Source organism: Cervus elaphus, chromosome 4, assembly GCF_910594005.1.
Source record: "Cervus elaphus chromosome 4, mCerEla1.1, whole genome shotgun sequence".
NCBI classification, from domain to species: domain Eukaryota; kingdom Metazoa; phylum Chordata; class Mammalia; order Artiodactyla; family Cervidae; genus Cervus; species Cervus elaphus.
This window is the reverse complement of record NC_057818.1, coordinates 6,985,419-7,009,272: the sequence shown is the minus strand read 5'-3', so window position 1 is coordinate 7,009,272 and position 23,854 is coordinate 6,985,419. Positions and strand designations below refer to the sequence as shown.

Here is a 23,854-nt window from a genome sequence, read left to right as displayed (position 1 = left end):
CCTGAGCACTGAGGCCATCTGAGTCTTTTCTGACACTTCTGGTCCCCGGGAGGCTACCTTGATAAACCAGCCCAAGTGGATGGTGGCAGGAGGCAGGGATGATATCCCCACTTCTCAGGCTCTGCTTTGACTAGTAACATCATTCCAGCAAGTTGCTTCACCTCTTTGCTCCCCATCTTCTTGACATGTTAAATGATAACTGTTATTCTATCCACCTGTTCATTCAGTCTGTCACTCATCCAACAGTGCCAAAGCCCCTTTCCAGGAGCTGTGTGAGGAGTAATGGTTGAAACAGACACACTTCCTGTCCAGAAGGAAACACAATTTCACTTACTAAACAGGCTAGTCATCATAAAAAGAGTTTCATGATCTAAATAACATGCTTCTGATTTGTTTATTTCACCCCAATGGGTGACAGCCCATCAGAATTGACCCTGTACCCCTGGTTTGTATTTCAGCCAAGTCTAGTAGCATTCAAGTCAGTGTTCAAGCATGACCCCTGGAGAAAATGTGATTGGCTCAGACTGTCTTCACAGAGGAACACTAGCTGTGGTCATTCTTATTTCCTCCTGCAACAGATCTAGGAGAAGTGGTTTTCTGGAAGTTGGGGAAAATGATGATGAGCAAACCTACAAGATCCCAGCCTTCATGGTCTTACAGAGACACAGACTTAATCAAAATGACTCAAATAAATGTAGGCTTGCCACTGGGTAATTCTAAGATGGTGTCAAGAGAACGTGGATAAGGGAACTGACCTGGTTGGGAAGATCATGGAAAACTCCTCTGAAGAAGTGACAGTCGAGCTGGGTTTTAAAGGATGAGTAGAACATGACTAGGAAAAGAAGGGAGAGAGGACCATTGCAAGAAGAGGGGGCCAAGTATGAAAGCAGAGACTGCAAAGAGGCTAGCGGACAGGAGGACAGAGAACAAAGTGAACACCGGGCAAGACGCTGGGGAAGTTGGCTGGGGATGTTGGCACTATATTCCAGAGTCTGCCAGGGTGCAGTTGTCCAGTGCAGATCACACAAATCTACAGCGTCCAGTCATTTCCAGAGTGGTCAGTTCCTTCACGCTTGAGCAATGAGGGTTAATGATGCTCCATATTTGTTTGGGGTCTCAGTTAATGTTTCACAGTATTTCATTTCCTTTTCAGTGTTGTGAAAGGCACAAATTCATTACAGTACAAATGATACCACTTAATAACCAAAGCATTTGGCTTGCGCTATGAATAGTAATAAGCCTAGCCATCTAAAAGAGGAAAAAAATTAAGATGGATTATTCCATGGATCACTGTGTCTATTAGATGATAAATTAAAAGCTTTGGAAAAGAAGAAATGAGTAATACTCTAATTAAGAAGCACATCTACCCAATTCGTATTTGGAAGATGACTCATATTAATGACATTCATCTTTAGAGGGGAATGAATGATTGCTTAAAATCCAAAGTGGGTGTGGAAAAGTAACACATTCATTGCAGGTAGACTTGAAATCTGGGATTTATGTTCTGTCAAGAAGCTGTGAGAATCTAAAGTGAGTGAGCCCTGAGATTTTGACCTATATGGAAGAGTGACTGAAAAAGTAAAATGCCCAGAATCATGGATTGACCCACTGGGAAGGTGGAGAAAAAATTCAGACACAATTCATGTTTGGATTAGATGCAAATGGATCTGTACAGTGATGCAAGGCATGGGTTAGGATGGGGCATTAAGAGGGTGCTTACTCCCAGGGTCATCTGAGTGGTAGTTTAGCACCCAAGAGTGAGTGCTTCCTTAAATTTTGCACCCTAGTCACCTACCTTGACCCATTCTCATTTTGGCACTGCATGGAAGCCAAATATTGTTAAAAGAAGGAGACAGTATGTTGTCATTTTAAAAGAAGTGTCTGCTTGGCCACAAACTAGTGTGGATGGTCCAAGAAGATTTTTAAGGGGCCATTGGTAGGAGCACTGGCTTAGAACAGGGACAGGTTATTTGGAGAGTGAGGAAGAGGGAAGACAAAAAAGCACGACAACAGAATCAGATGAAGCAACTGGTCCTTGTCTCCTTGGGAACCTGGATGACATTGACACTGATGATCAAATATGTATCGCGGTCAAGAGGAGTTCAAATGAAGTAAACATTGAGTTAAAAGCCAGAATTGTTCTGCAGAAATCTACAACCCATAATCAAGCCACACTGTATATTCTAGTCCAATTGTATTGTGAACTAAAGCAAAAAATGAAAAAAAAAAAATCTAGTGAATTGCCTTCAATGTTTGTTTGATTTTCTTTAACAGTGTTCCCCAGTGTCAAATTTGGATGTTGGAGTAGAATTAAACTGGACACTTCAAGGATGCTTATTCCAACATATAAGTGAAGTCTGGGGCAGGGGCAGATTAAAAAAATGCGTGAAATGATTCTTGTTCCCTGAAGAAAAATATCTGCTGTACAATCTGTAAGAGAGATGTTTGAAGTGTGACGGGCACAGAAGAGGAAGCAATTGGGGTTAGGAGAAGGATGAAAATCAGGGGAAAACTCTTGGCAGGAATGAATTTACAGACTGAGACTTGAAGGTCAACTAGGAGTTTGTCACTCAGCCAAGGAGAAGGACATAGAAATATTAAGAGTTTAAGGAAATATTGCTGTACTCCAAGAATGAGTCATTGACAGCCACCAGAACTCTGAGGGCAATGATGGTGATGATGTTTTGAAAATCCTCTTGAATTAAGATTCTCAAGTCTGCTGCAAATGGGTTACATCATTACTTGAGCTCCTGCCACTTCTGAAATCCCACACAACAGTTGCAGAACTTACAGAATATCATGTCAACTGATTCTTGCTTCAAATCCTTTAGCAAAATCCTCCAGCCAGGGAGAGAAATTCTTATTCCTGCTTGGACCTTGCCTCCAGATAATACTAGTTTTATTCATTCCCTGATGGATAATGACACCTGAAGGTTTTCCATTCCATGACACCTGAAGGATTTCCCCTTCAGGGGAACAGTGAAATGTGGAAGTAATGGAAAAGGGCTAGAACTATAAGGAGGCCAAAGAAAAGACACTTCAAAATCTTGAAAGTTCTTCTCTTTCCAAAAGGATGACGGCCAGAGCTGCTGACATTTAGGAAACTACAGTTTAGAAGGCAGAGGTGACCTTTCCTTAGACTACCAGAGAAAGGGCTTGTTTGCAGGCTGTTTGGGGAGCATTTTTGTACCTAAGGGAACTGAGATAATATTGACTGTGTCATCTAGACATGGGTGTCATTTAGATAAGGGTTAGGATGTCCAGGGTGCAAAATGAGAGGTAGCCAACAGAGGCAGATATGCCTGGGACAACTTGTCTGGGGACTGTAGGATGCTCTAAAGTAAGGAGTAGAAATAAAAGAGTAATTGTGTTTGTATAAGAGGCATTTGCAAGCAAAGTACTCCAGTAGAAAGCTGATCTCCACTACTTTTAAGGGGATCTGTGGATCCTCCACTAAAACAGGAAGGAAAAGAAGGTTTTAGGCTTTGGACTGCAGTAATATAACCTGCCTTCAGGTTACATTAGGAGAAGGTGAGAGTGTCAGGGAAAGAGATGAATCTAAAACTCAGGTAACTGTAAACAACAAGGCAGTGTCGGTGCATGCCCCTGGGGCTGTGGGGGACGATGCGCGCTCTCATCACAGCAGCCGACATGTGCAAATGCTCAGCAGGTGCTTCACCAAGCAAAGCACTCTACGTCTGATCTCTGCGAGGTGAGCGGGAGCTTGTCAGGCTGTCGATCAAGGGTACATACATATACCCTCTCTTTTCTCCTGGAGCTCCTCTGCTTGCAGAGGAGAGCTGAGATCACACTGAGGTTTGGCAAGGTGACGCGGCTTGTCCCAAGTCAAGCTGTGGGATGTGAAGATGTCAGCTTCAAACCGAGCCCTGTGAACCCCCAGGACTTGGTGCACTGTTGCCAGATGTGTGGAGCCGGGGAGGAGGCAGGAGGTGGAGAGGAGGGGCCATGGGTCACTGGGTGCTGCACCGTGGAACCCCGTAGGATGTGTTATTTCCTCTGCACTTCCACACGCACCCTGTTTCTCCCGGGTTGTAACACCTAATTCCACTCTCTCTTGAAGAGTCTCTCAACTTAGGAGCACTGACTTTTGGAGGCAGAGAATTCTTGGTTCTGGGGCTGTCCTGGGCATCACAGAGTGATGCCAGTAGCACCCCCAGTGTGACAAACAAAAATGCTCCCAGGCATTTGTCAAATGTCCCCTGGAGGGAAAGAATCAGCTCTAGCTGAGACAGTGTGAGGGCTCAGTCTCCTCTCCACACCTCCCATTCAAGTGCAGATGCCTGCCTCCCCACAGCACACACAGGACGCGTTGGCCAGGGACTTGCCGCCAGAGACTGGTGTCTGCTCCATCCTCAGGACTAGGAAGGGAATGTGGTACACGGTGGGTGCTGTGTGGTCTCTGACCTCAAAATACTCATTGGTTAGGTCAGGTTTTCTTAAAATGTGGACGGAAGACAATGTTTATCAATGGGGTCACCACAAATGAACCTATGTGCAGGGAAGCAAAGGAGAGGCAGACATAGAGAACAGACCTGTGGACAGTGGGGGCAGGAGAGGGAGGGGCAAATTGACAGACTAGCATGGAAACATACACCTTACCATGTGCAGAAAAGATAACCAGTGGGAATTTGCTGTTACGACACAGGGAGCGCAAACCCCGTGCTCGGTGACAACCTAGAGGGGTGGGATGGAGTGGGAGGCGTGAGGGAGGTTCCAGAGGGAGGAGGGGACATGTGTATACCTATGGCTGATTCATGTTGGTGTATGGCAGAAACCAACGCGATATGGTAAAGCAATAATCCTCCAATTAAATAAATTTTTAGAAAAGTGTTGCGTTGGCTTCAGCTTAGACCTGTTTGTTGAGAATGCCGAGGCACGCCACTCTGGGCGATCCTGGGGCTCTGATGTTTTAGACTCTTGACCTAAATGGTGCTTCATGTAACAAATATCCACTGCCCACCACGGGTCTGGGCTCTGGGCTTGACTGACTCACAGCAAGAAACAAGAAAGATCAGTCCCTCCCCAGGAGTGGTAAGATCTCTCTGCGAGGGGTGGGGTCTGGCGTACCATGTTTTAATATCTGGATAGGACCTGTTTGGCACTTGGCTTCAATATTACTGCATGTAGGAAAGTAGCAGAGAGTCACAGTTACAGCCCTTCTCATTCTAGGGCAACTGAGAAGGAATTATCTCAGCTTTAATTCTGCACACCTGTGTGGACATCAAACAACCTGCTTTCTGCTCAGTGCATGAAGAAAGTTTCAGGAAAGCTAAAGGCCTGAAATCAAGGTGTCAGAAGGATGGGTTCCTGGCAAAGGCTCCAAGGAAGAAACTTTTTCCAGTTCTCTTCTAGCTTCTGGGGGTTGCTGACAATGCTTGCTGTCCTTGGCTTATAGCTACAGCATTCCGATCTCTGCCTCCGTCATCACATGCCCTTCTCTTCTGTGTTTCTGTGTCTCTCCTCTTCTTACAAGGACAGCTCATGATAGATTAAGGGCTTATCCTATTCCAGGATGACCTCATCTGAATTCGACCCTCTGCATCTCAGCTGTGTTGAAATACCTCTGCAGTGAGCCTAGTTCCACACTCACATTCTAAGGTTCAGGGAAGGACATGAAGTGAGGGACATGCCTATCCAAACAGACAGGTAATAACACCTTTAAGTTTTTCTTTTTAAACTAAACTTTTTTTAAATTATAAAATAAAACACATACACAGACAGCCACACATGTATAGTTTGTAAGCACGCAGGTCAAGAAACAGAGCTTTACTGGATGTCCCCAAAGCCTCTCCGTGTGTTCTGTCACAGCCCTAACTCCCTCCCCTTCTCCAGATATTACCACAGCATCCCAACTTTTAGAGCAATCACTTCCTTGCATTTCTTTTGTTTTTCACCTAACTGTACATCCCCAGGGACCAGCAATTTGTCTTGTGCCATTTGAAAAAACATATACCTTCAGCGCCTTTTATTTTTTTTATTTTTTGGCTATTATTATTATTTTTTAAAATTTTAATTGGAGGTTAATTACTTTACAATATTGTGGTGGGTTTTGCCCATACATTCACATGAATCAGCCATGGGTGCACATGTGTTCCCCATCCTGAATCCCATCCCTCTGGGTCATCCCAGTGCACCAGCCCTGAGCACCCTGCCTCATGCATCAAACCTGGACTGGCGATCTGTTTCACATATGATAATATACATGTTTCAATGCTATTCTCTCAAATCATCCCACCCTCGCCTTCTCCCACAGAGTCTAACAGTCTGTTCTTTGCATCTGTGTCTTTTTTGCTGTCTTGCATATAGGGTCATCGTTACCATCTTTCTAAATTCCATCTATATGCGTTAATATACTGTATTGATGTAATATACTGTATTTCTTTCTGACTTACTTCGCTCTGTATAATAGGCTCCAGTTTCATCCACCTCATTAGAACTGATTCAACTGCATTCTTTTTAATAGCTGAGTAATATTCCATTGTGTATATGTACCACAGCTTGCTTATCCATTCGTCAGCCGATGGATATCTAGGTTGCTTCCATGCCCTGGCTATTGTAAACAGTGCTGCGATGAGCACTGGGGTATATGTGTCTCTTTTCAATTCTGGTTTCCTCAGTGTGTATGCCCAGCAGTGGGATTGCTGGGTCATATGGCAGTTCTATTTCCAGTTTTTTAAGGAATCTCCACACTGTTCTCCATAGTGGCTGTACTAGTTTGCATTCCCACCAACAGTGGGAATTTTCCCTTTTCTCCACACCCTCTCCAGCATTTATTGCTTATAGACTTTTGGATAGCAGCCATTCTGACCAGCGTGAGATGGTACCTCATTGTGGTTTTGATTTGCACTTCTCTGATAATGAGTGATGTTGAGCATCTTTTCATGTGTTCGTTAGCCATTAGTATATCTTTGGAGAAATGTCTCTTTAGTTGTTTTGCCCATTTTTTGATTGGGTCGCTTATTTTTCTGGGATTGAGCTGCAGGAGCTGCTTGTATATTTTTGAGATTAATCCTTTGTCAGTTGCTTCATTTGCTATTATTTTCTCCCATTCTTAAGGCTGTCTTTTCACCTTGCTTATAGTTTCCTTTATTGTGCAAAAGCTTTTAAGTTTAATTAGGTCCCATTTGTTTATTTTTCCTTTTATTTCCAATATTCTGGGAGGTGGGTCATAGAGGATCTTGCTGTGATTTATGTCGGAGAGTGTTTTGCCTATGTTCTCCTCTAGGAGTTTTATGGTTTCTGGTCTTACATTTAGATCTTTAATCCATTTTGAGTTTATTTTTGTGTATGGTGTTAAAAAGTGTTCTAGTTTCATTCTTTTACAAGTGGTTGACCAGTTTTCCCAGCACCACTTGTTAAAGAGATTGTCTTTTCTCCATTGTATATTCTTGCCTCCTTTGTCAAAGATAAGGTGTCCATAGGTTCGTGGATTTATCTCTGGGCTTTCTATTTTGTTCCATTGATCTATGTTTCTGTCTTTGTGACAGTACTATACTGTCTTGATTTCTGTTGCTATGTAGTGTAGCCTGAAGTCGGGCAGCTTGATTCCTCCAGTTCCATTCTTCTTTCTCATGATTGCTTTGGCTTTTCAAGGTTTTTTGTAATTCCATACAAATTGTGAAATTGTTTATTCTAATTCTCTGAAAAATACTGTTGGTACTTGATAGGGATTGCATTGAATCTATAGGTTGCTTTGGGTAGTATACTCATTTTCACTATATTGATTCTTCTGATCCATGAACATGGTATATTTCTCCATCTATTTGTGTCATCTTTGATTTCTTTCATCGCTGTTTTATAGTTTTCTATATATAGGTCTTTTGTTTCTTTAGGTAGATTTATTCTTAAATATTTTATTCTTTTCATTGCAATGGTGAATGGAATTGTTTCCTTAATTTCTCTTTCTGTTTTCTCATTGTTAGTGTACAGGAATGCAAGGGGTTTCTGTGTGTTACTTTTATATCCTGCAGCTTTACTGTATTTATTAATTAGCTCTAGTAATTTTCTGGTGGAGTCTTTAGGGTTTTCTATGTAGAGGATCATGTCATCTGCAAACAGTGAGAGTTTTACTTCTTCTTTTCCAATCTGGATTCCTTTTATTTCTTTTTCTGCTCTGATTGCTGTGGCCAAAACTTCCAAAACTATGTTGAATAGTGGTGGTGAGAGTGAGCACCCTTGTCTTGTTCCTGACTTTAGGGGAAATGCTTTTAATTTTTCACCATTGAGGATAATGTTGGCTGTGGGTTTATCAGATATGGCTTTTATTATGTTGAGGTATGTTCCCTCTATGCCTGCTTTCTAGAGGGTTTTTATCATAAATGGATGTTGAATTTTGTCAAAGGCTCTCTCTGCATCTATTGTTCATGTCCTTTTAAATCTACAGGCTCTCTATTTCGTTATGGCTGCTATTGTTCCTTGCAAGTCGAGAAGTCTGGCTTGCTCTGGGTGCTTTCCCTCCCACGGTCTGGATTCTGTGATTGCAGACAACCGGCACAGTCCCACAGGGCTCCCTCTGCTCTGCATTGCCTTCAGGTTGGTAGGAGGTTTGATCAGACTGAGACCGTAGGCGCTGTGTGTCCTCTGGGAGACACACAATGGCTGGTTGGCCCTCTTTTCCTGATGTTCAGTGCCCAGACCTGTTAATTTAGTGGGGGCTGTGAAGTTCTGATTCCAAGACTCTGTGTTCATTTATTACCTGCCTTCATTTTATAAGGAGCCACACCCCTTCATGTATTAGTTGATTGTGAGTGGTGAACAGCTCCTATAGGAATGGGAAGATAAATACTTGATTCTTTCCTTGGGTTTATTGGGAGAAGCAGCCTTTTCAAAGAAGCAAAATTAAGGAACTTGAGTAAAGCTTTATGCGTAAAACATTCACTCACTGAATATTAATAAATTCTTATTTGATATTTAAAAGGAAAAAATTGGAAGCAAAACATGTCTATCAATGTCTATCAGGATGGTTAAGGGAATTATAGGATAACCTTGAAAGGTCACCTCATCCCATTTCTTATTGACATGCTAAGGAGAAAGCGTAATTATATATTCAGTGTGGTCATACCTTCATAGAATACATATTAATATAAAGAATAAATGAGAGCTTATATCAACCCAACTACCCTGGGTATATCTGTAGTAGGATTATGGCTAATTTTTATTTTCTCCATTATACTTTTTCTGTTTTTTATTTTTAATGTTTTTTTCAATTACAATGGAGTTTATGCTGAAATAGTAAGAACACAGATACAGTGTAAAAGCTACAGATCAAGCTGAAGGTAGGTTAGAGACTTGCTGTAACCACCAGAGGAGTGCCAAGAGAGAGGCCAGGCAGGTGAGGAGAAGGGTTCAGAGTAACTCGGGAAGGCTTCGTGGCAGGAGGAAGACCTCGGAAGACACGTACTACTTGGACGAGGGAAGAAAGAATCCCAGAGGCGGCGGGGTGACACGGACTGGGACGCAGGAATGAGGGCAGCGTGAGGCGAGGCCCCGCCCTGCCGGAGCAGCGCCTGAGCCTAGGGACGCCGCGAGCTGCGGATGCGGGGCCCCCGGGGATGCGGTGGCGGCAGCCCAGAGCCTGGCTGCATTTCCCCTGCACAGGCTGCGCTTGCTGACGCGGGACAAGCTGCCATGGCACTTGCAGGCTTTCCCACGCACTTTTCGTCCATGAAGCAGGTAGCAGAGCAGCAAGCCTCTGAGCACACAGAGTCCCGGGCAGGCCCGCGGAGGGCGTCTCCCAGACCTGCCTCAGCACTTGGGCTTTGAAAGTAAGGCCACGTGTCAGGCTTCCAGTCTGAATCCCCATCTGATATTTTGAGGCGGCATGAAGTTCTCCAAATGGAAAGAATGTGGGAGGATCCTCCCATGTAACTCAAAGCTCCTTCAGCACCAGAGCAGCCACAATGGAGAGAAGCCCTTCAAGTGTAAGGAGCATGGCAAAGCTTTCAAGTCCAGCTATGCCTATATCAGCCTTCCCTGGTGGCTCAGACGGTAAAGAACCTGCCTTCAATGCAGGAGACCTGGGTTCAGTCCCCAGGTTAGGAAGATCCCCTGGAGAAGGAAATGGCAACCCACTCCAGTGTTCTTGCTGGGAGAATCTCATGGATGGAGGAGCCTGGTGGGCTACAGTCCATGGAGTCACAAAGAGTTGGACACAACTGAGCGACTTCACTTTCACTTTGACTTTTACGACTGTGTGGTACACAAGAAAAATCCCCAGGGTTTCTCCCGGGTGTAGATGCACAGATGGACGATAAAAAGTGACCTACACCAGAAACCTTTCCAACACTCCGCATTTATAGACTTTCTTCCCCGCGCTGCCCCCCCTCCCCCACCCCGTGCTTAGCCCCTGGTGCTGCAGGTAGGTGGCGCTCTGATGGAAGGCCCTACCACACTCCTTGCATGCATAGGGCTTCTCCCCCGTGAGGACCCTCTGATGCTGGGCCAGGGTGGTGTTGGAACTCAGACCTTTGCCATGCTCCTTACATGTGTAGGGTCCTACCGCCAGCTCTTCTGTCTTGATGCGGGACTTGCCACCTGCACAGATGCCTCTCAAAACCTCTGCTTCCCAGGGATTGGGGTCCCCTGGAGTGTCCCCTCTCTCCAGCTGGGAGACCAGATCAGGTCTGGGGGAATGGAGACACCAGGGAATCTATACTTGCATAATTCCCCAGCATCACCTCCCTGCACAGGGCCCTCTGTGCAGAGTCCAGACTGGCCCACTTGTTCTGAGTGAAACACACAGCCGTGTCCTCAGAGGTCACTGGCTCCTGAGGCCAAGTGGTTTGGAGCATGGCTGATGTCCATGGCTCTGTGCACTCTTCCCGGTTTGCAAAAGCAGGAACCTTAAAAGCCTCTTCCCCTCTGAGCCCCAAGAAGTGGGTCTCTCAAAGATCATGCAGAACCAAGTGCTGGGGCCCAGAGCCCCTCTAGGCCTCCCATCTCGGTCTGTCTTTTTATCTTTATGTTTTAAACCACTCTATTAAAGTATAATTGTTATGTAAAAAGCTATAATAATTAATGGTTACAACTCAATGAACTTGAGGATAAGTGTACATCTGTGAAACCATCACCACCATCATGGCCATAAACATATCCATCACCCCTCAACGTTTTCTCTCACCCTTTTTATCATAGTTTTTATTTGGGGGTAAGAACAATTAGGAGATGCCGAGGATGCAGGTTTGATCCCTGAGCCAAGACGATCCCTTGGAGAAGGAAATGGCAACCCCACTCCTGTATTCTTGCCTGGGAAATCCCATGGACAGAGGAGCCTAGTGGACCGCAGTCCGTGGGATCGCAAGGAGTTGGACATGACTGGGCAACTGGGCACATAGACACAAGAACAATTAATATAAGCTCTACCCTCGTAGCAGATGTTAAGTACACTATACAGTATTGTTAGCTATGGGAACTACACCACATAGTAGATCTACAAAACTTACTTATCCTGCATAAAACTGTGTTCCCTTTGACCATCATCTCCCCTCCCCCCGCCCCCACCAAACCCCTGGTACACACCCTTCTACTTACTCCCTGCTTCTGTGATTTTGCCAGTTTAGATTCCACATACAAGTGAGATCATATTTTTTTGTGTGTCTTTTTAAAAAGGTTCATGGTGAGTATGTATTCATGGAGAATAAGTTTTAAAAGTGGTGGTGGGTAAAGCACCAACTCCACTTTGATTATCAGGACAGTGAAGGGGGGTTGCAGAGCATGGGGGGAAAAGAAGCTCATGGGGGTCTGGAGCCTTTCACAGAGATGTGTAAGTGGCTTCAAAGTAAAGTGAACCACCAGCTGTACAAGGGAAGCCATATGCTGCCATAATCAGCAGCCTCATGTGTCACATGTCTTTCCCAGGATGTCCATCAATCAGTGCAGTAAAGACAAAGGCTCTCAGAGGAAACTTCATCATCTCACACCTTCTCCCCTCCCTTAGCTGACTCTCTCCAATCCACCAGTATCTAAACTCGACCTTTAGTTGCAGCAAGCACCTCCCCGGAGGCCTTTGCTCTCATCTCCCTGTGAGTTCTCTCCACCTCCGTCACTGTCTAGTTCAAGGCCCCATCACCTCCCTCCGGAGTGATGCTTCCAGCCTCCTATTGGATCTCTGAAGCTCCAGTGTCTCCTGACTCCAATCTGTTCTCCTTCAACTGCCAGAGCTATGATTAGTGGTCGATACATTTGTATGTCTCTTGTGTCTCAAATGCTTGGGACTGGGCTGTAGATTTAGTAAGGATAATGGTAATGATGGTGATTTTAATGGCTAACACCAACCACTTAGCACACAAGCTGGGCAAATGCCAAGCATCACGTATTTTTTGCAGAATAGTCCATTTGCTCCTCATTATAACCCTATGATGGATGTGCCATGATTATTCTCATTTTATATACACAGAACAGGAGGATCAGGGAGGTTAATTAATCTGCCCAAGGTCACAGACAGTGTAGGTAGAAGGGGTAGGATTTTCACCTAGACAGTTGATGAAATATTGTTAGATGAAATGACATCATGTCTGGGATTTGCCTTAAAATGCTCCAGAAAAGCTGTGGGGGAGGGGAGGCAGCAAAGGAAACAAACTGGCCTGGTGTTCATCACTGTGGAGGCTGCCTCCGTGGGTGCGTGGCTGGGGTGGGGCGGAGGTGGGTCAGGATTTGCTACTTGTTTGAAATTTCCCAAAAAAATGTTCTAAAACATGAACTTTGAGTTCTGTTGCCCAAACAGCAACTCTACCAACAATCTCGGCACCCAAATGCTCAACTGTGTATGTTGGATGCTGACGTTATGAATGAGGGGTTTGGGCTGGAGAAGGTCGAGGTCTGCGCCCATTTCCCCAGATAGAATAATGTTATTCTTTTCAGCAAATAACCCAGCTTTGTGAGGGTAATACATTCCAGTATTGGGTACTTACCCCGCGCCAGGCAGCACTCAGCAAGATGAACACACACAGGCAGCCCCTTCCCCAGACAACACCCCCCTGCCCCACTGGCTGCCAAGGTGGGAACTCCACCTACACACTCCATCCAGGACAGCGTGGGAAGAGCTCCTGAATGAAGAGCCCAGGGGGGTGGGAAATGATGCCACTTAGAGAAAAATGGCATTTTCCCAGGGCTTGTAAGGGTGGGAGGTGTTTTCCTGGAAGAGAAAATGCATGCAGAGGCCTGAAAGGGGAAGGTGGTGCAGGGACCCGAGAGTCAGTGATGGGGACGCTGTGCCGAGCTGCATCGGCGGGGCTGGGGGCTCGGACTGACTGGAGGTGAGTCTTGAGAAGACGGCCCGAGAGGGATGCCCGCAGGTGAGGCAGGGGACGAGGAGAGAGGGGGAGACCAGCGGGTCCTGGGAGTCAGGGCGGCTGTGAGGTGGAACTGACAAGATCCACGGTGGGATACTGCAATAGGCTGTCCATCCCACCGAACCTGTGCGATCATTTCAGGCTCTTTAAGTTCTCTGCTTCCCCAAAGGGAAGAAAGAGCCTCTAAAATGACTTATGCTTGGAAAGGTTTTCCATCAAAGCAGAGAGGAGAGCTGAGGTCATCTGATTTATCTTTGTCCATTTTAATCAGCGTCGGAAACAGATCACTCTGCTAGGCCTGGAACCTTCCTTCTGTTGGAGTCTGTGTGACCCTAAAGTCGAATTTTTAATTATCTCTGCCGCTTTGCCGAGGCGTGGAGGGGCATCTGGAGCTAACCTGTTCTTTCCTGCATTGTCCTGGCTTGTCTGTCAACTGAGTTTTTTTCCTCTAAGCACCAAGGAGTATCTATTAGCCTGAGGTTGCGTTGCTATGGCAACGAGACAGAAAACAGGCTCAATACACTGGGGGGAAAAAGTCTACAGATGAGGGAGGTTTTGTCTTCCAGACACTTTCCTTTCCCGCTCAGGGGCCCGCTGTCTCAGCTGACAGGGCCATGCCTTGGGCTGGGGTGACCAGGCTACTCTGAATTCACAGGTGGTCACAGGGACTGAAACCCAGGGGACAGCTTTAGGGCAACAGTCAGACCCTCGGGAGTCATGGGATGAAGAAGGTCCCATCTGGGAAGGTCCCCACAGCTAAGAGTTGGGTAGAGGTTGGGAAGGTGGGTGGTAGTTCACCCACATTTATACAAAACTGAAGTCATATTCACACCAAGCAGCGTAGGCAGTGCTTGCAGAGTCTTTACACAGCCTTTAAAGCACCTTGTAAAGTCTTTAAAATTCCCTGACCTAACTTCCACTTTTGAGAATATATCTTAAGGAAGTAGTCCTACATTTGGAATAACAAGAAGAGAAAAAAAATTTTATAGCCAAAATATTTATTGCAGCTATAACAGTAAAAATAACCTAGACGTCCAGGAGTGGGGAGGGCAGTTGAATAAACCCTGACATAAACATTTGTTGGAATGATATGTGACCATGAGTTTGAGCAGACTCAGGGAGCTAGTGAAGGACGGGGACGCCTGGCATGCTGCAGTCACGGGGTCAAAAAGAGCCAGACGTGATTTAGCACCTGAACAACAGTGAGGGTTAAAAATGCTGGAAGAGTCTACCAGAGGGGGAAAAAAGCAGTCAGCAAAAGTTTTTACAGTGTGATTATAATTTCTAAAAAATGTCAACCCCCTGAACAAAAGAAAATCAAAACAACCCCCTGAATGCACAAAAGAAAAATGTTGGAAGGAAAAAAAAATAAGGTTATTTTGGGTGATGGGAATTAGATGGTTTTGTCAGTGTTTCTTTTCTTTTCTTTGAAGGGGTATATTTTTAAATGTCTCCATTGAGTATGACATGTTCTCCAACATGTTCTCCAACATGTTCTCCAACAGTTCTCCAATGGTTTTAGTGCTTTTTTTTAATTTATTTTTTATTGAAGTATAGTTGATTTACCATGTTGTGTTAGTTTCCAGTGTACAACAGTATGATTCAGCTATGTATATAGAGGGGGGGGTTATTACAGGATGTCAAATAGAGTTCCCTGTGCTATCCTGGGTCCCTCTTGTTTGTATATTTTATATATGACAGCACGTATCTGTTAACTGCAAACTCCTAATTTACCCCCCTTTCCTCTCCCTTCGCAGCCACAAGGCTCCTCTCTATGTCTGTCAGTCTGTTTCTGTTTTACAGAAAAGTTCATTTACGTCGTACTTTAGATTCCACAATTAGGTGATATTATATGGTATTTGCCTTTCTCTTTCTGACTGACTTCATTTACTGTGAAAATCTCTAGGTCCGTCCCTGTAGCAGCAAATGGCATCATGTCCTTTTTCATGGCTGAGTAGTAGTCTATTGTATATATGCACCATGTCTTGCGTATCCATTCCTCTGTCAGTGAACACTTGGGTTGTTCCATGACTTGGCCATTGTAAATAGTGCTGCTGTGAACACTGGGGGCATGCATTCCTTCCAATTATGGTTGTGTCTAGATATCTTCCTGGGGGGGTGGATTGCTGGAGCTTTATTTTTAGTTTTTTTAGGGAACATCCACACTGTTCTCCATAGCAGCTGTAGAAACTTACATCCCAACCAAAGAGTAGAAGGGCTCCCTTTTCTCCACAGCCTCTCCAGTATTTGTTACTTTTGTAGGATTTTTAGTAATGGCCATTCTGACCGATGTATGGTCATTGCAGTTTGGATTTGCACTTCTCTAATAATTAGTGATGTAGGGCATCTTTTCATGTGCCCATTGGCCATCTGTATGTAGAAGAAAATAACTTTTCAAAAAGGTTCTACAATCTGGAATTGGTCATGCTTCCAAGTGAATGAGTCAATAGTCTCACTGAGTACAGATCCAGAAGCCACTTATTACACTATTTTTTAGATGCTTCTGTTGTCAACGCAATCCCAGGCATTGCTGCAAAACCAGATGATACAGCATTTTGGCCCCCGTGGACTTGACAGAGCAGGTCTATCCACTTCCCCATGTTCTGTGATTGAGCACTCGGAACAGACCCTGACTCAGCCCAGATCCCCGGTACGAACCAGGGCAGGCGGAGCCCGTATAATCGGGCTCGTCGGTTTTCACTGCTTGGGATTCCTCACAGGTTTTAAGGAAGTCATCGTGCGGAGGAAGAGAGCTTGGGAGAGGGTTCAGCTTGTGAATGCGTGTGTGCAGGCGGGACTGTGAGCAACCCGCCCCGTGGAGGACCCTTCAGCCTGGGTTGCTGTCCCCTCCTGCTGCTCATCAGGGCACCGTCTTGGCACAAGGAAGAGGTAGGCACACGTGCCTCTCAGCCACCCACGGCTGTTTAAAACACTGAAACAGATCTAGAATAATGTGGATGAAAATAGCTACTTCAACTCTGATTATTGCAGGCAATATAATAGTAATAGATAGTCATGATTATAATGGTTATGTCTATTGAGTGCTTATAACGTGCCAGCAGTAACACGCTAACTGGCTTGCAGGCATCATCTCCCTTCATCTCCACATCGACTCTGTACATGGCGGGTCATTATTTCTACTTTACAGAGGACAAAACTGAGAACCCTAGGACTTAATATGCTCAAGGTGACACAGCTAAAAAAAAAAAAAAAAAGAAGAGCTAGGATATAAAGATGGGAACTAGAGGACTTAAAATCTGTCCCTTCGTGACCGTTTAGTCATTCAGCTTCTAACAAGTCTGGAAATGATGCATCACTGCCATTTTAAAGGATGAGAAAACCGAAGCTAAGAGAGGTTGAATAACTTTCCCAGCATCACACAGCTAGAAAGAAGCAGAGCTGGGATTCGAACCCAGCTAGTGTCTCTAGAGTCTGCTTCCTTCCCCACTGTGACTGCATGGTGGCCCTGCCACCTAACGTGACAAATAATGTCAGGCAAATATTTCATTTCTAACACTTAACGTCAGATGTAGTACAGAGCAGATGCTTAAAAAGATTTGTGGAAAGGATGAATAATGGATGTGTAGATGTCGAGACACTGAAAGAACACAAGGTGCTTCTATCCATCTCAAACCAAGCAATCAACTGGCAATCACGCATCTTGGAGTCACTATTGAAGGAGTGGGTACATCAAAGTGTCCATCCACACCTGTGACTGCAGAGGTATAAAGAAATATGTCACCCCCTGAGTCATTGGTTTTGCTCTTCCAGAAACTGGGTGCTGCCCCATGGGGTTGCCTTGCTGGGAGGTGTCTCTGAATGTCAGATAGGAAGCAGTCACCAGGTAGGAGAAAGTGAGGTGGGAGATACAGTGGAGAGATGAAGGAAGCCCCCTTGCGATCCCAAGTAGATGGTCCCCAACCCTCCCGAGGGAGCCTGAGATTTATTTCCAACGCCCGGAGGCTGTGTCGGGATTTCCTTCTCAGGGTGGAAACTGAAGGGATTTCTCTAGGATTACAGTAGAATAAATTCAGCCTCCTGAGTGGCCCAGTTCCCTAACTCCTTACAGGGGGGGAGGTTTCAACCTCGACATTAGTGACGTTCCGGGCTGGATGACTCTGTTGCATGTGGGGCCGTCCTGTGTATTGCGGGACATTTGGTACCGTTCCTGCCCTCTGCTCACTCGACGCCAGCAGTGTCCTCCCAGGCGTGAAGACCCAGGGTGCCTCCAGACCCTGCCAGTAGTCCCTGGAGGAAGACTCTCTCCCAGGTGGGAACCACTGCCTTCGCAAGTAGGCGTTAGAAACTAGAAGCTGGAGGGGAGCCTTTCAGTCATCCTGGGCCCCCCTTTAACTTGATCCTTCTAAGCCAGGAGGTCACTAAGTGGAGAAGGGGAGGGAGAGGGCTGTGGATGCAAGGCTTCTCTTCCCCCAAGGAATTATCTCTCCTTCAAAGACTTCAAACTCCCAGATGGCTCAGCGGTAAAGAATCTGCCTGCCAATGTAGGTGACCCAGGAGACAAGAGTTCAGTTCCTGGGTTGGGAAGATCCCCTGGAGAAGGAAATGGCAACCAACTCCAATATTCTTGCCTGGAGAATCCCATGACAGAGGAGCCTGGCAGTTCATGGGGTTGCAGAGTCGGACACGACTGAAGTGACTAAGCACACACACCGCTGTCATTGCCACTCTGACCTCCAGAGGGCGCTGATGTTCTTCACTCTCTGCCGCCAGCCTGCCGCTGTTCAGCTCAGTTCCTGGCAACTGAGTCGCTCAGTCGTGTCTGACTCTTTGCGGCACCATGGACTGCAGCACTCCAGGCTTCCCTGTCCTCCACTATCTTCTGGAGCTCACTCAAAGTCATGTCAGTGGAGTCGGTGATGCCATCCAACCACCTCATCTTCTGTCACCCCCTTCTCCTCCTGCCTTCAATCTTTCCCAGCATCAGGGTCTTTTCCAATGAGTCAGTTCTTCTCATCAGGTGGCCGAAGTATTGGAGTTTCAGCTTCAACATTAGTCCTTCCAAAGAATATTCATGGTTGATTTCCTTTAGGATGGACTGGTTGGATCTCCTTGCAGTCCTAGGGACTCTCAAGAGTCTTCTCCAACACCACAGTTCAAAAGCATCAATTCTTCAGCACTCAGCCTTCTTTATGGTTCAGCTCTCACATCCATACATGACTACTGGAAAAACCATAGCTTTGACTAGATGGGCCTTCATCGGCAAAGTAACATCTCTGCTTTTTAATATGCTGTCTAGGTTGGTCAGTGCTTCCTCGGTGGCTCAGTGGTTAAAGAATCCACCGTAATGCAGGAGACGCAGGAGACTTGCATTCGATCCCTGGATCAGGAAGATCCCCTGGAGGAGGACATGGCAACCCACTGTAGTACTCTTGCCTGGAGAATCCCAGGGACTGAAGAGCCTGGAGGGCTACCGTCCACGGGGTCGCAAAGAGATGGACACATCTGAAGTGACTGAGCACACGCATGCACACACTAGGTTTGCCATAGCTTTCCTTCCAAGGAGCAAGTGTCTTTTAATTTCATGGCTGCAATCCGAGTGCTGACTGAGACCTGGGTTTAAATCCCAACTCCATCACTCACCAGCTTTACAGCCTTGGGCGTGTCCTGTAATCTCTCTGCCCCAAACCTGCTTATCTGCAGAACAGTGATAACTACCAGCAACTATAGCCTTGGGGGCCAGCATGAGCTGGCATGAGAAAGCATCTTGCCTGGAAAGCATCTTTGTGACCCCAGGGACTGGAGCCCATCAGGCTCCTCTGTCCGGGGGATTCTCCAGGCCAGAATACTGGAGTGGGTTACCATGCCCTTCTCCAGGGGATCTTCCCAACCCAGGGACTGAACCCAGGTCTCCCACATTGCAGGGGGATTCTTTACCGTCTGAGCCACCAGGGAAGCCCGTCTTGCCTGGTGCCTTCCACATAATCCCACAGTGACTGTAAGCGGTGGCCACAGCCAGTGTGTGCTGGAGCCACTCCTGCTGGGCCAGGGAGGCCGACTGTGCACATTTCTTCCCCAATCTCAGTTCAGTGAAGTCATGTCAGTTGCTTGAAATCAGCCATGGTGGGAATATTTACACCAGAGAAACAGGCAAACAGCGACAAATCAGCGTGTAATAGCAGATACAGCTTGAGCCTCAATCTGTGTGATTTAGAGGAAGGCGGGCAGGCGCTCCCACAGACAGAGAATAACTGCTGAGGCACCCAAGCTGCCTCTGGCCCGTTCTGCCCCCAGAGGGCCCAGCAAGCAGACCCCACGAAAGTCTGGGTCTCATCCTCAAGGTGCTCAACAGCCAGTGACTTTTGCTTCATCCAGGTACCTCCTCCTAAGTACAGGGAGCATATTTAATAACACAGTGAAAAGAAAACTCCATGCTGCTTCCATAAATGGTGTGTGTGGGGGGGGAGATCGGTATTGTTTGCCATTAAAAGCCAAACAGGTGGCGCAGATTCTTTACTGTCTGAGCCGCCAGGGAAGCCCTAAAAAGGTTTAAACAAGCTCAAAATAGCATGGGAGGTGTTAAGGAAGCCCCCTGCCAGTGCAGGAGACATGAGAGACGCAGGTTCGATCCCTGGGTTGGGAAGAGCCCCTGGAGAAGAAAATGGCCACCCACTCCAGTATTCTTTGCCTGGAGAATCCCATAGAGAGGAGCCTGCTTGGTGGTCTACAGTCCACGGGGTCACCAAAAACTCGGACACAGCTGAGTGACTGAGCGCACATGCACACACTCCTGAAAGCTAGACACAGTGAGGAAGACAAAAGGAAACATTTTATCACATTCTAGCTGGCCATTGCCTCCCTGAAGAAGAGGGCCGGAGGGCTGTTCTCTCTTGGTTCAAAAAGGAGAGGACACCTGTCTAGAGCTGGGGCAGCACACTGGCTCCCCGCTGACTGTTCTGATGTAATCAGAGGACTGAGAGAGGAAACACAAGGGTCATATTCTTCTCATTACATGACTCAGTGTGACGCTAGTCTGCGTCAAAGCCCTGCTCCACGTCATCACACGTGAAAGGAGAGTTTTCTTGGGGAAACACTGTGCTAGCTGATGCTAGAAGATTTGAAGACAGAAAAAAACAATAATTTTTAAAAAAATGAAGCATCATTGAGCCAAATGCAAAATTCATATTAACTTTAAAGCTAACATCAGTGGCATGTTGAAGCCAGCTTGTACTGGCTCATGGGGCTCAACGGTTAAATTTTCAGGGATTTAGCTAATCAGCTGACAGTGCATCCATTGCTTGGAATTGGCCAGGGGGGAGCTTTTACATGACGGAAATTGACAAATGCTACAAATCAGAGCTTCCCACAACCCCAAGATCTAATTATGAAAACATTCACAAGGGTGCTACTAGCTAAGGCTTTCCATGCTATTTGGAACTTGTTTAAATCTCTTTAAGGCTTTCCTGTGGCTCAGACAGTAAAGAATCTGCCTGCAATGCAGAAGACCATCTATGATGCAGGAGACATGGGTTCAACCCCTGGGTTGGGAAAATCCCATGGAGAAGGGAATGGCAACCCACTTCAGTATTCTTGCCTGGAGAATCCCATGGACAGAGAAGCCTGTCAGGCTACAGTCCATGGGGTCGCAGTCAGACACGACTGAGTGACTAACATGCACACATACACACATGAACACACACACACACACACATACACACACACGCACACACCTCTTTAGGCTATAGCCTTAGACAGCCAGGAATGTTCATTCCTTCTCCTACCTCAGAGAGTTTGCATGGAGCAACTTGAGATACACTGAGTAACAAACATCCTTAAAGTCTGATGAGCTCATTTCCATTATAGCATCTTAAAGAAGAGTGATAGAAACCACTGCTGAGAAATTGCCGTAATTGATTATCGTATATAAAGTACACTGACAATCCTTCTTTCCAACCCACACTCTTTAATGAGCTATTTTAGTGCTGGTTCTGCTAAATGCTTGGAATTTATAATGCCCTGGAAACTCATCAATTTCTAAGGGTGCAATCAATGAGTGACTATTAGGGAAAAAACACCAACAACAAACATGCAAAATACAAGACAATAAATTGAGTGCAGAAAGCTTTCACCCTTGGCAATCCCTCATGTCACTACTATACGTTTTATTCCAAGCCTTTCTGCATATGTTTTGGTTCAGAACCTCAACTCCTTCGGTCTTTACTTGTGTGTATGCGTGTGTGCGTGTGCTCCGTCATGTCTCACTCTTTGCAACCCTGTGGACTGTAGCCTGCCAGGCTCCTCTTACCATGGGATTTCCCACGCAAGGATACTGGAGTGGGTTGCCATTTCCTACTCCAAGGGATCTTCTTGACCCGGGGATCTCTCGAGTCTCTTGAGTCCGCATTGGCAGGTGGACTCTTTACCACTGTGCCGTCTGGGAAGCCCAGATCTCTATTTACCCACACACCCTGGTCACCTGATGTTAGGGGAGAGGGTTGGGCTCTGGAATGTGACTCTGTCTCCTTTGTAAGTGTTGCCACTGCTGTGATGGTGCATGTGCAGCAACACTGTTGTTATGGATCTCACGAGTGGGGAGTGGGCGTCCTGCTGATTTCTGGTGGAACTGCTCCCAACACCGCTGATCTACTCAGCACCATCACGGGGACAGAGCTAGAAGCCCTCAGCAGCCGGCACACACAGGCTTCAGCACACACCGCCGCTAAATGCGGCTCTGAGAAATCCCCGGTCCTTCCAACATTTCGGAGACTGGTAGGTGCTCTTTCCTTCAGAGAACTGTAGACGCTGTTGACCTCAGAAATGAACCAGCCAGTTGTTTCACCGGCAAAACGCGTTTATTCGGGAATAGCAGGGAATTGCAATGTGACGGGACAGGAGAGCTACGGTGAAATTTGCAGGCGAGCTGGGAGAGGCAAAGAGAAGGTTGGCTTTTCTCTGGCTTTGGAGGAGATGGGGGAGAGTTTTGAAGGAGACGCTCACTGGAGAGAAGAGTTGGAGGCTGTGGCAGCTTCTCATTGGCTCCAAGTGGTTATTAGAGCGTTGCTGCTGGGGGCAGGGAGGGAACATCCTTTTTCTTACAAGCAGGGGATAAAATTCCACAGGTGAGAAATGTCCTTCCTTGTCAAAACAATTTCAATCTTCCTTTCCCCTGCCGGTGAGGCTGGCTGAGTGGCACTCACATGTAAAAGCCCCCTTCAGGGCTTTCTGACTCCATTTAAAATGAGTTTTCCTTCATTTTCATGAAGGGTAGTTCGCCACTTATAAGCTTGGAAAGGTGATGGCAAAGGCCAGCTGGCAATGGACAGGTTATTCCACTGTCCAGGGTTTATTGTTCATTATTTTTCCCTCAACTCACTCACCTCTCACCTCCCACCTCCCCCACACACAGGAGAAGGTAAGCACTGAAGATTTTTTTGTGGGGGCCCATTTTGTTTACATGTAGCCAAAGTGCCTAAAACAGCCTGGCAAATAAATGGAATTTCAATAAATATCTGTCAAATTAATATCCAGTAGGCAAAGACACAAGACAGAGCTTAGAGCAGGTTCCCAGCTTGCAGTGGGCATTAGGGTCACTGGGGAGCATGATAAAATGGAAGACCCCAGACTTATCTCTAGCCTCGTCTAACTCACTGGGTTGGAGGCGGGGCTCAGGAATTGGCCCAAGGAGTGCACACCCTGGAAAACCCTGCCTGTCCAAGGGAGCGACTGGGGCCATTGCTGATAGGAGAAAGGCTTCTGCCCGTCGTTTAGAGTCACCCTTCCCAGGGGCTGGCTCCCAGCCGGGTGGACCCACCAGTGGGTGCCTGGGCAGAGAGAAAGGAGCCAAGCTGTGTGGTCTCTGGGTGGGTTCAGACCCACTGCAGTGTCGGGGTTTTCCAGCGCGTGGCTCCAGCATCCGGTGGACTTGGTGACGGCACCAGCACCCATCCCAGCTGCCGAGAGCCGTGCTGTTTGCAGCAGCACGCTTTCCCAGTCCCTAGGCTTTCAGGGACTTCGCGTCTTCCTTCATGAGACTGGAGACATCTCTGGGCACGCTTTCTCGGGTGACTGTCGACTCCATACCACGGGCATAACAGCCTCTCTGGGATTTTCACCTGGTAGGTGCGTCGGCCTGTCTCCTCAATTTGTGTGAATCTAGAGACCCAGCTCGCCTGGTCCTAGAGGCTTTCTCCTGGTGTCAGCTCCTTCCCTGTGCTGCTGGCTTTTACCTGAAGGTGGTTGGGGGGCTGGTGTGATGTGGTAGGAAGAGCTGCTTGCGTGGTGATTTGGGAAGATTCAGGCTCTTCTCACTGGACTTTGTAATCCTGGGCATATCACGATGCCACTCTGAGCCTCTGTTTCTTCAGCCTGAACATGGGCAATATATTGCTTCAGAGCTATAGAGGGAATTTGGCTACAGAAGTACAAGTGTTCTTTAACCTTAAGTGTCAGGATATTATGTAACCAGGAAGATCCAGTTTGGAAGCACCAACTGTACCGTGAGGTCTTTCCCCCATCAGTCTGGGGAATTTGTAAGATAAGTCATCGGTGCTATGATCTCTTTACAACCTTATCTTGCCTCCCACCTT

General features: G+C 46.5%; 1 protein-coding gene across 1 annotated transcript in view; it reads right to left on the bottom strand.

Annotated features, from left to right (window-relative positions):
• The window catches only part of VAT1L (vesicle amine transport 1 like), a 166,734-nt gene that overhangs the window by 10,249 nt on the left and 132,631 nt on the right, over positions 1-23,854 (bottom strand). The window lies entirely within an intron of this gene.